Source organism: Rhinolophus hipposideros, assembly GCF_964194185.1.
Source record: "Rhinolophus hipposideros genome assembly, chromosome: 4".
Lineage (NCBI taxonomy): Eukaryota > Metazoa > Chordata > Mammalia > Chiroptera > Rhinolophidae > Rhinolophus > Rhinolophus hipposideros.
The window spans coordinates 23,065,132-23,078,247 of record NC_138050.1 but is presented as its reverse complement, the minus strand read 5'-3'; the positions used below and the strand labels follow the sequence as shown (position 1 = coordinate 23,078,247).

Here is a 13,116-nt window from a genome sequence, read left to right as displayed (position 1 = left end):
TTTGGTTGAAATTCTTAAATTCCCACAGGCTCAATGGTTAGGGGATGCTTTGACTGCTAATCGGTGGAGTTTATAGACACTGGCCAACTGGGAAGAAAGGAAAAAAGAGAGAGCTGAGGACATTTTTGCCTGTGAATGTTAATTGTGGTCAAGGTATTCGTAGTCTCTTCATACTTGACCCGGGAAGACTCTTAGAAAGACCCATGTTTAGGGTCTTTGAATAAAAAAACAGTGCTGCGAGTGATTTCCAGAATGAGCTGTCTTTAAAAGTTTTCTGAAACAGAAGGACTATTTTGAAGTTAAAAAAGAAGAGAGAAAACACTTTCCCAAATGTGGCAGAATGTATTTCAGGTTTGCTTTCCCTTCCTTTCCTTATCTTTCCTCCCTTCTTCTCTTCCCCCCTACCTCCCTCCCTCCCTCCTTTTCTGTTTTCCTCTCTTCCTTTCTTCCTATCTCCCTCCCTCTCTTGCACATGGGCATATAACACACGCAGGGAAAGAGCTCTCATAAATCAAAAGCCAAAATGATTGATTTAGTGTAATCTATTCATTTACTCTATTAAATGCACTAAGACGTTATTTGGATCTGACATAAAATCACTAGAAAGAATGTCATTTTTTCACCTGGTAACCTTAAGCTTCACTGGACTCTGTCAAAAGGTCAGGTACTCATAATTTTGAAGCTTATTATTTCTCTAGCTTGCATTTCCAAACTATAGTGAAAACAGTTGGTCTTGGATTTTATTTCAACACCCTCAGATAAATTTCACATGATCCCAAGTTATAGGAAAGTGTTATTGTGGAAAAAGGTGGAGTTAACATCTGAGCTCTTATGATAATCCTGAGCTTGGTCTCTAACTCTTAAACACACTCTTTCCTGTCTGTAATCTGACAGATACCTAAATATTTTCTCTTCCTTCTTCTGCCAGGAACAGATTACATTTTTCCTATTGTAATTGAGGCCACTAAAAACTCATGTAGGTGTCAGACGTTTAGGAGGTGAGAGTGGGTAGAGGAAGCAAGTGAGAACCCAGAGGTCAGGGAAGTCGAGAAAAGAAGAGGGATTCAGCAAAGGAGAGAGGGAGCCTGAAGCCAGGACCCGGGACAGTGACCTAGACACATGGTCCAGAAGTAGGAAGAGCCAACAGCAGATGGGGCGAATGATAGAAAGAATGAAGGAAATATGTTCAGAAACTAGAGAAAAAACACTTGGTCACTGAAGTTCATCTTTTTCCTCTTTTAATTTATTTGTGAAAAACACAGAACTTCATTACGTAGAACTTGTTTTATTTGGTGGTAGTAAGGGGTGAGGGCTCAGTACTGGAGGCCAAATTGCTAGAGTAAGGGGGGAAAAAACAGCATAGGAGACTGCCTGACTATGCCAGCAAGCTGAATCCATCTTTTTCTGGTGTCATGACAAACAACTGCAACTTATCATTGAAAGAAAGGAGGTTGATGCTATGCGGGTGAATGTAACATTAATTCTCGTTTGACTCAGAAAAAGAAAAACGTACTATAGCATTGTGGAGGAATGAGAGTGGTTAGTTCATCAAGTATTCTGAATAATTGATAGTTATCATATCTATAATGCACAAGGCTAATTCCCAAACGAAAAAAAAAGTTATTTGCAAAGTAGGCAAATTGAGATTTTGGCATCTCCTGCTTCCCCATTTTATTTTCTTTCCTCAGCTTATCTAGGTATGCAACAGGGTTTCCCCTCTGCTCCAAAATTTTGCTCTCCAGAAAAGATATGATAAAATATTTCATACTCAAAAATGCAGGACTAATTCTTTGCTAACAATATTTACATTTTAGCTGCAAGGTCCATTTTAACCTGTAAGGTCTCTAATTGTGGATTTTTAGGTTGCAGTGTGAGATAGGTCAGGATAATATATTTACTTTCTCCTCTAATCACAACACTTACTGTTCTTTGTTTTATTTAAAAACGATGTTGAACATTATTTAGTTCCACAGATGTTATTAGGGTAAGTTTCATCGGGGGGAGTAGTATTGAACCTGATTTGGAGGGATGTGAAGGATTTGGGGAGGGAAGAGGTGTTCTAGATAGAATAACAGGCCCCTTCCCGAGGCAGGAAGGAAGTGACTTTTGGGGAGCAGTGAGACATGGAGCTGGGTTGACAGAGTGGCACTTGATTCTGAAGAATCTTCAAAAACAACCAGAGGGCATTTAGAATTTACACAGTAGGAGTCATGGAAGGTTTTTGAGCAGGGAAGAATTATAATGAAATTAGTATTGAAGGAAAACAAATTGAGCAGTGTTGTTTTTTTTTTATTATTTATTTATTTTTATGTATTTATTTATTTATTTTGAGCAGTGTTGTTTAAGACAAAGGATAAGTTGGAGAAGGTAGACCTAGATGTCATAGTAATCTGGGTGATATCTGTCTAGTCCAGTCATGGTGGAATGGTGGTAATACTGTAAATGGAAAGAAGAGGGATGAAAAGTATTTCTAATGAAAAAAAATCTCTAAAATTTAGTAGTTGAGCAATAAAAAGGAGAATGAATAAGAGATATCCTCAGGAGATTTGAAACCTTGAATATTGGGGAAATAGTGGGTCCGTTAATAGACCATTTAAAGGAGAAACCAGATGGTTCATTTTCTGGATGCTTTGGACAGAAAATTTTATTTTTGAAATGTTAAGTAAGAAGTGATGGCTAGACATTTAAACACAAATGTTTAGTAGGTTGGAAATACATAATGAGAATTTAATTAGAGCACAAGAACAAGGAGGAAAATGAAATTTGAGGGTTTCCAACCTGTAGTGAGAGGTAAATCTATACAATGAATTACCTATTTAAGGTATGAGTATAGGGGGTCTTGATTGAGGGATAGGGAGATAAAGGATAAACACTATTTGCAGGAAGAGGAAAATCAACCACATAATATGTACTAAATGCCCTCAAATTAGAGTAGTGAAATGTAGTATCTTTAACATTTAGTATTATACCCAGGGGTCCATAAATTTTGAAAAGTGAAGAAAATTAGGCAGAAATATTTTGCTCTCATTTAATTTTAGTAAACATTGATTTGGTTAAGGATCTGGTAAATAGTTTACTAATTTAAGCAAAGAATAATGAGACATGGTATTGTCTTGAACTTACAATTTTTTTCAGGAAAAACATGACCTCTGGGAGGCAGTTATGAACAAGGTATAAAGAGCCAACATTTGAAGCAGGAGTAACAGATGACAATCCCTTATGTCTCTGGGTGGGTCCTGTACATCTTGGGGAACCTGTTTCCTCTTTTGGTTAATGAGGATGTTGGGCAAGATTCTATAAAGTTATGTAGCTCAGATTTTGATTCAGTAACAATTAGAGGAAAAAACATGTAAATGAGATAAGGTTGAGCTACTTCCATTAAGAAAATCAAGAACATTTTAATGATGTTAGATTAGCAGGTAAAACTTTTAAGGGTCATTTGGCCACTCATATGCTATTTTCACTAGGAAATTATAAAAGTCTGATAGTCTGAACCTGAGCAGAGAAAGATAAACTAATTTTCTGGTTATCTTTGCTACATAACAACTATCCCCAAGCTAATGAATTAGAACAATAGTTTTTGTTATCTCTCGTGGTTCTGTGGGCTGACTGCTGAGCAATTCTTAAGATTTGAGGTCTCAGTCCAATATCTGCTGGCGATTCAGCCGTCTGAAGACTTGATTGGGCTGGTTGTCCAAGATAGCTCTCACATCTAGCTGGCAGTTGAGGCTGGCTATTGGCTGGGAGTCCAGTTGGAGCCATCTGCAAGTGGCTCGGGCTTTTTGCAAAATGGTGGCTGTGTTCCTAGAACAAGTGTTCCAAAATCCATGCAAAAGCTACAAGGATTCTTATGACCTAGAACATCTGAAGTCCCAGAACATCACTTCTGCTGCATTCTTATGGTCACAAAAATCATAAAGAACAGTCATATTTAAGGGCAGGGGTGTCAGAGTCCTCCTCTTGATGTGAAAAGTAGCTTGTTCCAGCAGAGAAGGAATTGAGGTAGCCAACAAATTGATCTTAATCCTAAAAGAAACGTTTTCTAATGTGCTTTACAAAATACACATTATGAGGTTTACAATTGAAAATTTGATTGTTTTCCTGAAATACACACGATAAAAGACTGAATCTTTAATTAGAAATATGGAGAAATCTAGACAGTGACCCTAAAATTTCACAGCAAAACATTTTTGTGTGGAAATTCAGGCCTGGGTGGAAATGTGTTAGAATGCCAGGAAAACTCTACTCAAAATAATGTCAAATGCAATCATCTAATCTTTCTTATTTTAATTTAACTCTGAAGTTTCTAAGGCTATTTTGAATTACTGTTTATTTTTCTTGGAATTGAGTTTATGCCATAAATTGGAATACAGGTCAATTAGCATAAATCCTTTATTCAATATCCTTTTGTCACAATAAACTAAAGGCTTTGTAGTGAACTATTAAGAAGCTTGCTTTATTTTTCAAGTATGTGTTAATTGTACAAAATATATAATTTGAACTGGTATGCTGTCTACCAAAAATAAGTCTAGGATTAGCTATACTTGTTTTTGAAGATATTTCTAAATTAAATGTGCAAGACTCAATTTAACAAAACTTTAAATGCAAACCTCACTTTACTGTTTTTAACTGGATAGGGTCAGAGCCGGCATTTATGATTACAAAAATATAGGTCTTCCTCCTAGACAACTGAAAAACAAAGAAAATTTGGGGTAAATAAAATGGGTTTAAACTTAAGGACAAAATTAGTTTCAACCTAGAAACCTAGAGGCCTTAAAAAAGAATTGGATTCTGACTGTTTCAACTTCATTGATTTGAGGTCATTCTATTTTCACCTGCTTGACAAGAGATGAGGAGGTTAGGATAATGTGAAGCCATATACTCATGATAGAACAAACAAACAAAACTACATCTTCACAAGAAATAAAAGCTGACCTATATAACCAATATAACTGGAATGATGTCTGAATCCAGAAGGTAATACTACATGTATTAGGTTAGTGCAAAAGTAATTGCGGTTTAAAAGGTTAAAATAATTGCAAAAACCGCAATTACTTTTACATCTACCTAATAGTTAAAACAGATTCTCCTTTAGTGTTTTAAGATAATGTGTCAAAATAATCACCACTTACTCTACAATGTATAAGGCATACCAAAACTATAGAATAGCAAAATAGGATAGCAAAATAAACATCTCTTGCTATTTCTATAAAACTTCGTCTTCTAGAACCTCTCATTTTATTATTTAATTAGAGTAACTTAGAAAATATTCTTAAATAGTAACTCCCACTGATAAGATTTAGGTTCAGAAAGTTTGGACTTGATCTGCTGTTTTAACACGCCATCCAACCCGTGTCAGGCAGGAAGTCGGGGGCATGCTTTGAGAAATAGCTATTGCAGAATGCCTTTCTCCTTCATCAGGCTAACTGAGTACCCCTTGCTAGTGTTATCATTTACTTGTGTCTACTACATTGCCTTTAATTTCTACTCTAGTACCTAATGTTAAAAAAATGTTACCAAGAGCTACACTTTGGGAGTGCTGTTCCATTTCATTATTATTAAGAATCTACAGTTGCTATTTCTTTTCCTCACCAGTCACTCATGTTGATGGAGTGATGTTCTCCAGAGTGGGCTGAAACTCTTTCCCTGAAAATTGTTGATGACTTCCAGTTGTTGCAACATCATGGACTATATTCTCTGTGCTATACTTTACATACCCTCTTTAGCGACTACCAATTTGCATTTGTAATTGTTCAGACATCCTGGTTTGAGGTATATTTATATGTACATAATTCCCAAATCTAGATCGCTCTGCTCAACTGTCAGCTATCTCCACTCAGTCATCCCTCTCATCCTGCAACCTCAAGATGTTCAAAACTGCATGCATCTTTCCTGGACCTAACTGGTTCTCTCTGCCTCCTTTCCTCGCCTTCTTTCTCTTTCTTTTTCTTGATGTCTCTGGAATACACCTGCGTTTGTTGATCTAATGTCATAGCATCGCTTAACATTCCCTTTGTTTTATCATACATCAGTTTCACTTATCGTGTTCCCCCAAAGTAAGACCTAACCGGAAAATAAGCCCTAGCATAGTTTTTCAGGATGACATCCCCTGAACATAAGCCCTAATGCGTCTTTTGGAGCAAAAATTAATATAAGACCCGGTCTTATTTTGGGGGAAACACAGTAGTTCCTCAGCCCCTCCTGCCTGGACTGTAATGGTCTTCCTTCTGCACGTTACTCTTCAGTCTCCTCCTAATCATGTGATGTTTGGAACACCCCATTCAAGCAGGGCTTTTATCATTTATCCTCCCTAACTTCACTTCCTGCTATTCTCTCTCAGTATTTTATGCCCTGACCCAAAAAACAAAACAACCACAAATTAATTTCTTCTCCTCTACTCACCTTTTCTTACCTCCAACTATTTGATGATACTTGTCTTTACTCCTTGGCATGTCCTTTCTTTTTCTCCATGGAAAAGCAAAACTCCATCGATCCTTCATTAGCTCAGCTTAAATATATTTCCTGCATGAGAAATTTCCATGATTTGACCAGCTTAGTGTTTTTCAAAGTGTGGGGTACATTCAAGGGAAATGCAAAGTGTTTTTTTTTTTTATGTACTTGTATTTCACAAATATGTCTACAGTATTCAATATGTGCCAGGCACTGTTTTAAGTGCTTTATAAGTACTTTGTAATTTAATCCTTATAACAATCTCATGATATAAGTATTATTGCTATCTTTATTTTTACACAGGGAGGTTTAGACAATTTGCCTACGGGAACCTAACTAGTGAGCAGCAGAGGGGAGATTTGAACTTAGGCAGTCTGTGCTCCCAAACACTAAGTTATACTGCCTTTCCATGTTCAGGATGTGATTTTACTTTGGGTGGTTCAAAGACAAGATGTGGCATTAAATAAAATCGAATCTTATAGTGATAAAGTCAGTCACATCTCAATTTTTTTCCCCAATTCTTTTTTGTTAAATCCAGAAGAAATCCCAATTTAATATTGTTTTTTTGGTGTCTTACTCAGTCTGACTTATTTCACTTAGGATAATACCCTCCAGATCCATCCATGTTGTTGCAAATGGTAAGATTTCATTCTTTTATATGGCCGAGTAATATTGCACTATATATAAGTACCACAACTTCTTTATCCATTCATCCATTTGCAGACACTGGGTTGTAACCCAGACTTCCTAACACGGAAGACCCTTAAGGCTTCAACCAGAAGATTTTGCTGTTTTTCTTTCTTCACAGCCCTAGATATATTCTTTTATACTTATCAAGTGAGGATGAAGAAACAACTGAAACAAAACAAAATCCCAAACATACAATATTTCCAGGATTAGCTAAGTCTTCATTAGGCTACATTGCTCAATAATTATTATATATTATTATTAATATATGTTATTAATATGTTGTTAATAATTGTAATTCTATATTGTAACATAAACTATTATTAGTAAGTGAGGGAACTGGTTGATCTATTTTAACATGTAGGTTTTTATTTCTTATGCTGGTAGCCTCCTAAACTTTTGAAGTACATTGCTATATGTGTGTGTGGGGAGTGGTTCTTGTTTCTGTATTCATTTTATTTGTTTAATTTTTATGTGTGAGAGTACCAGATAGTGTTTTGTGAAGTTGTTATAATGAAAATGCAATAATTTTGCAAGTTCTAGAAATGGTATTTTAACCATTGGCAATGTTCTCGACTGGTGAAAAATACCACCATGGTTAAATCCTAGTTTAAACCCCAAACAAACATTTTTTTAAAAGAAATAACAGGGCATAGAGAAGAAAATTATATCTGAAAATATAAAATAAAATATAACTCATGCTGGCTTATTCTTTCTGGGTATAATATTTTGTGGTTGCTATTTCTTTTATTAAAGAAAAAAACAAATATGTAAAAGAAAAATGCTGAAATGGAATTGTGTTTTAAAAACATTCTCAAGATCAGTACACAGTATATTTACTTTAGTAGACATTTTCTATTATTGAGATGAGTCAATTATGACTTCAGATAAGCCAACTATGTACAGATAATGGACATTGGATACTAAAGGAGTTTTCTGCATTCCCATTTCAGCTTTTCTACTAACTAGTACAAAAAGGACAAAATTATTGATACGGATGTACTAGATGTATGAGACATGTGTGACAAGATTATCCATTTTTGTCACCATTTTCACATTCTTTCCCTTCTAAAGAAAGATTTACAAAGAATACGATTTTGTTTGTTAGTTAGTGTATATATGAGAAAGTAAGTTCATCGTGACAAGCCTCTTGAGAGGAAAAAGCCAGAGCAGCTATTAATGTAAGTGCACAATCTGTAAGTAATTGGTTTCTTAGTAGAGATGAAGTAGAGATCACTAGAAAAAATCATGTTATTAATTAGTTTCATTCATTTCATAGCAATTACATTAATGGGCTTCCCTTTACATGTCATGATAAACTAAATAAACTAGAGGTAAAGTGATACTCATCTCGCAAGTGGTAAAAATTTAAAAATGCCAATGAAAACTCACATATTTCATTGCATCGTATTAAAATCATTATTGTGGCAGAATCGTTGTACCTAGGGCTACCAGCACTTTCATGGAAAAAGAGTACTCTGTACTATATACTTGATATTTTATTTTTTAATTAATTAATTAATTTATTATTTTTTATTAGTTTCAGGTGTATACTTGATATTTTGTAGGAGAGCAGATCTTAAGCATTCTCACCATTTAAAAAAAGGTAGCTGTGAGGTGATGAGGTGTTAATTAACTTAATTGTGGTAATCATTTCATAATGTATACATATATCGTCATGTTGCATACTTTAAATATATATAATTTTGTCAATTACACTTCAATAAAGCTGAAAAACTTTAAGAAACTAAAAGCCTAAATTACAAAGAGTACTCCTCCTCCCCAAAGCAGCCTCTTATATTTATTTTAATATTTATTTGACTGAACAGATTATTTCTTAAGGGTCAACCACATGCCCACCCTTCTTCTAATTTCTGCCACAAAAGGACTTAAGTGTTAATTGGCGATGTAAAACTCACACAGAAAACTATTTAATAATTACATAAGATTTGATCACTGAGACCTAGATTAAATATAATGATTGCTAAAACCATTGCTCCAGAATAGAAGAGGGTTGTGGAGGCTACCCTCTTCTAATAGAAGAGGCTACCGTCATTGAGGGAAGTTTCCTGAATGAGGAACCTTGAAGAGAAGCTGGATTGTGTGTGACTTCTTCAGGAAGTAGGATGGTAGTGATGTGGGCATAGCCCAGGAAGAACTGGAGCAAAGACGGAGCTGTGATGGGCATGCTCAGGGACCCACCTGACTCTGTTTCCCCTCCAGCTCTCTTATAAGAAGGCTACTAAGTTTTCCATTCTCTATGACCTCTGAAATGGGACATGGGTCCCATCCTACTAGAACTTTGCCTCTTTGATGTTTAGCTTATTTGTCTATTCAGCTTCCTAATTGACCTCTGCAATGGACTCACTTCCTCCTCATTCCCTTTTATTTATAGAGTACCTTGTGAATTCTTTTATTCTCTTATTGTGTTCCCCAAGATCTTACAAACATTTTCAGCCCACGTAGGCAACCCTTTCAACATTAGATATTTTTGCCTCCACTACTCTGCCTCAGCCCTGGCTCCTATAATTCACCCCTGGATTTTGTCATTAAGTGGGATTTTCGGAATATGTAATTTTTTGTACTTCTCAATCCCCTTCCCCTTTATGCTGAATATGTAAATTAAAACCACTCTTGCTCACACCACCAGTAACATCACACCATACCAGAGGTCATGATTCACATTGTATTATTCGAGTATATGTACCAAGGGGTTCCAATCAAAGCACAATATGAGGGGTGCTCCAATGGTGAGCAAAATTGGGGTTCTGTTAGTCACAGCATCTTATCCTTCTCATCCCTCACTGTTATTCCAACTCTAAACCTTCTCATTATCTTCATGGGGACCTTAGAACCTTGTCCCATTTCCTTTATTTCTACTCTAACCTATCATTACTTCTTTTCTATTCAGTCATGGCCCGCAGTTAACAACTACCCTTTGCACGTATTCTTGAATCCCTTGGCCCTTTGTCCCAAAGATTCTGGATTATTGCAGCATAGATGGGAGGACAGCTTGACATAAGGTTTGAGAAAAATGGTTTTATTACATGATCATGCAGTTGTAGCATTACAGATAAGGAGATAGGGAACTTGGCAGATTTCATTACAGATGTAGTAGAAAGGAAGGAAATATGAGAGATAATGGGAAGAAACACTCTTTTTTTTACCTGTTAAAACACCAACCAGTTGAAGTTGGTATTCTGATGAAAGAGAGGAAGGAGTCATCAAGAACAAGCACAAATAAACCGAAAATATTCACAATTCAGGCTGAGTAGCTATTCGCTCTCCTCAAGCTGAGTCCTTCTGTTTCCTTTGTCACTGCCTTTCTTCTTCTGTTCCAGTGGCTGTAGCTCATTGTTTATTTATTGGCTCTTTAGTATAAAGAAACATCTAGTCTTTGATTGTTGACAGCAAATGGGAGCTCTGAGCCTGCCCCTCACGGTCCACTGGCTATCATCTTTGGCTGTTAGGTTCTTGGCTGGTGTTGGTGCACTTCACCGTCCTGAAAGTTTGAGAAGTCTGGCCACTTTGTTGGTTGTTGTTTTCCTATTCTTATTAAGACTTGCCAAATCTTTTGTCATGTGTCTTTAAAACCATTACAGCTACTAGGTCAAATTTCAGTTTTGATCACAGCATCTTTAGAAGTAAAGCTAAGGACGACAAGAGCCATTTCCTTCTCAGTGATTGCAATGGATGCTGACTAGCTGCACGCTCGCTGACTGTGGGAGTCATAGCAACATGTCCTGCGCACTATCCTTTGGGCATCTCAATGAAGTTTCTTTACTTTTTGAATCTATACAAAAAAGTTTGATATACTAGGCAAAATGAACGCTTTCTTTTATTAAAGAATAGCTTCATGGAGTTAATTCAGCATTCTTTTCTAATGTTTATTTCTGAACTAAGCTAGAGCTTATTTGCACTCCTTTCTTTTTTTCTTCCAGTTTTCATAATTAGTCTTTCAGTGGAATTAATCTTTTAATTTAAAAATGATTATTTGCTGAGTTGTCGGGTGCCATTGCTTAGGTTATTAAGCTAAACATACCCAGCGATAACAAAGAGAGGTGCATTGAAGTTGCTATAAACACGTGACAAATACTTAAGTTTTGTTTTCCACAAAGACTTAGGGCATTTTGTAGTTAATAATATTGCCCTAACAGGAGCTATAATTATTTTATTTCTCCAGAGAAAGGAAGATTTGGGAAGACAGTCAGTGTTTTTGTATTAAATTCTACTCTCTATAAAATATAAATAGAAAAGGATTTTTTTCTCTTATTTTACAGGTCACAAATAATTGTAATTTCTCCCTAAGTAAAGACTCTTTTGGAGGCATAGAATGATAAAGTTTAGACTACTTTAGATAGGTTAATGGTGAAAAAATGATTACTTTATATATCAGTTTGACCAGAATTTTATATTCTTCAATTTATTAATTTCTGTGCAAACCTGAACAAAGCAGCCTTCCCTGGCAGATTCATGGCACTTGCATTGCATATTTTTGATTTAGAAAAGTCTGTCTTGAATTCCTAGATTTACTGCCTTAGAAAAGTGATCTAAATTCCCTGAGCTTCAGTTATTTTATTTGTTATTTGTAGGCACAATAATAATACTATGTATTGCCTTTTTTTGTTGACACGAATAAATAAGGGAATGTATGCAAAATATTTTAACGAAGTGTCAGACCAAGAGATAGTATTCAATACATGTAAACACACGCATGTACACACACATACAAAGGGAGATAAATTATGGCAATATGTCTGCCTTTAAGTGTTTAGCCTTTTCAAAAGATTTTTATTAAAATATAGCTAACATACAGTATTATATTACTTTCAGGTGTACACCATAGTTATTCAACAGTACCCACCTGGCTCTACACATCTTTATTACCATATTATTGATTATGTTCCCTATGCTTTACCTTACATTCCCATGACTCCCAACACCCTCCCATCTATCAACCTGATCTTTTACCCATCTGAAAGCATACATAGTTATTATAGTATTATTGACTATATCCCTTATGCTATACTGTACATTCCCATGACTGCTTTGTAACAACAAATTTATACTTCTTAATCCCTTCCCCTTTTTCACCCATCCCAAATCCCCTACCATCTAGCAACAATTGAAATGTTCTCTGTATATATGACCTTGTTTCTGTTTCATTTATTTGTTTGTTTTGTTCTTTAGATTCCACTTACAAGTGAAATCATATGACATTTGTCTTTCGCTGTCTAACTTACTACACTCAGCAAAATATCTTCTAGGTCATCCATGTTGTCATAGTTGGCAAGATTTCATTCTTTTTTTATGGCTGAGTAATATTCCATTGTGTATATGTACAACCTCTTCTTTATCCATTCATCCATTCAGGGCCATTCAGGTTGCCTTCATATTGTAAATAATGGCTGCAATGAACATATGGATGAGCACATCCCCTCGAAGTAGCATTTTAAGGTTATTTGGATAAATACCCAGAAGTGGGATTACTAGGTCCTTCTTTGTTCTTGTTACAGTCTTTATTTTAAAGTCTAATTTGTCAGGTATAAGTGTTGCTACCCCAGATTTTTGTTTGTTTTCATTTTCATGAAATATCTTTTTCTATTCCTTTACTTTCAATGTATGTGTGTCTTTTGATCTGAAGTGAGTCTCTTGTAGGCAGCATATGTATGGATTTTGTTTTCTTATCCATTCAGCACTGCCCCTCCGCCCATCTTTTGATTGGAGTACTTAATCCATTTATATTGAAAGAATTGTTGATATATATGTAGTTATTGCCATTTTATTCATATTATATATATATATTTTTTTTCATTTTTTTCATTTTAAGTTCCTCTAAGATTCCTTGTAATACTGGTTCAATGGAGATAAACTCCTTTAGCTTTTTCTTGTCTGGGAAGCTCTTTATCTGTCCTTCGATTTTAAACGACAGCTTTGCTGAGTAGAGTAATCTTGGTTGTAGGTCCTTGTTTTTCATCA

At 35.5% G+C, this 13,116-nt stretch overlaps 1 protein-coding gene across 1 annotated transcript in view; it reads left to right on the top strand.

Annotated features, from left to right (window-relative positions):
• The window catches only part of GPM6A (glycoprotein M6A), a 238,695-nt gene that overhangs the window by 1,300 nt on the left and 224,279 nt on the right, over positions 1–13,116 (top strand). The gene's annotated exons all lie outside the window — the stretch shown is intronic.